Here is a 1928-nt window from a genome sequence, read left to right as displayed (position 1 = left end):
TATGTTATGTAATGCCCCTGTGACTCTGTGGGGCAGTAAGTTGTTGTTTGATGAATCAAGAGATTTGGGGTTCCTATCTCTTCCTATTACATGGTGAAAATTACCTACTTAAAACAATAGATTCTAAAATCAAAATGGGGAGATTAGAATTCAAAGTAATATAACGATTACGTTTCATTGAAATGGAATTGAAGGTGATCATTTTGCTTTCATTTTCATCTTAACACCTTGGGCAGAAAGAGAAAAACCAACTTGATATAAGCCAAGCTACAAACTACAGAGAACTCAGAAAGATTGGAGTGCTGTAAAACACACTGACAACACCTCATGTGAATGAGATTTTGAGGATTAGTTTCTGTGAGGGATAAATTACTCAGTACTCAGATTTTTAGCATAGGTGATGTTAGTGCCCAGAAAAAAATAAATTATATTAGATTTGGAAGGAAGAATAAGAAGTTCTATCTATAGAAAATTTGAAAGTACACTGCTATTACATGGGCTATCACAATATGATTCAACTCAGGGGAAAACCCAAAAAACTATAGCACATTTACTTCATTTTACAAATGTAATAAAATAAATGCATTTATTAGGAAAAAATTCATGGATTAATTTAGAGGAAATAAGCCACAGGCTTTCTGCAGATAATTTAAAAATAACTCACTGGAGGCTCAAGAAAATGTGTGGCATGAATTAAAAAGACCAGATTTCTGGAAGAAAAAAATTCTTCATGGTTGATTGCAATGTCTAAAATAATGTAATGTCAAAGATGCTATCACAGAAAGGGATAGAGCATTTCTTTTAAAATGTAAAGATTGCTCAAGGGGAAGATCAGGTAAAAATAAAATTATGTGAGGAAAAAAATATCCAGGACTAACCTTGACTTAATATCTCAGTGATGTATAGAAGCGTGCACACACACACACACACACACACACACATGAGTACCAGTGAAACGGGAAATTTGTATAAGTCAATGGACTGGTCAATGCTAATATGTAAATATCCTTTTGATATTGTACTATTGTTTTGGGAGATGTTGCCATTGGGGAAAGTGGGTACAGTGTACATGTGAATCTGCAACTATGTCAAAATGGAATTTTTAATTTTAAAATACTAATACAAATGTAAAATGTCAAGGATAAGTTTTTAAATATTGAAAAGTAGGAATCTTGCTAGATATAGGCACTTAATAACCACGATGTACAACATCTACAGAGAAGAGTAGAGAGAGAATAATGAGTTGTTTGCTTCAGTCAGAGAAAGACATTGAGGGAAATTCTTATTTCCATATTGTCTATTTTTCTTTTTATTTTGAGAGAGAGAGAGTGTGCACATGTAAAGGAGGGAGGGGTAGAGAGAGAGAAAGAACCTTAAGCAGGTTCCACACCGAGTGCAGAGCCCCACATGGGAATCGATCTCACGACCCTGAGATCATGACCTGAGCTGAAATCAAGAGTCAGATGCGTACCCGACTGAGCCACCCACGTGCCCTTCCATATTGACTTTTGAAATAGAGAAGTCACTGGTAATACATCAAATACTGGCAGCTACATGTACTAGCCTCAAGTTAGTAATAATTGGATAATGGTAGTTCAGAATCTGTGACTTGTTGCTGTTAGCCACTGTGAGCCTGAGAGCAGTCACACTGTTATTACCTTTGTACACCTATTGCCCATGAGAGTACTTGGCACATGACAGGCATTCAATAAATGCTTATTCTTTCTAAAAAAGAAAGAGGGAACGAAGGTCTGAGGATTAGCGAAATGCCAGGGTAACCACTGTTGTCGGAAGATGTATAACTTAATAATTAAGTGAACGGTCAAATTCTGGGTTCAAATTCTGGCTCTGTCCCTAACTAGTTAGGGAAACGATGCACACTCTCTAATCCTTGGAAAGCCACCCTTCAAATGAGGATGCTGGCAATA

This window comes from Panthera uncia (genome assembly GCF_023721935.1).
Source record: "Panthera uncia isolate 11264 chromosome A1 unlocalized genomic scaffold, Puncia_PCG_1.0 HiC_scaffold_16, whole genome shotgun sequence".
In the NCBI taxonomy this organism is placed as follows: domain Eukaryota; kingdom Metazoa; phylum Chordata; class Mammalia; order Carnivora; family Felidae; genus Panthera; species Panthera uncia.
The sequence above is the reverse complement of the archived record's forward strand: the minus strand, read 5'-3'. Positions refer to the sequence as shown.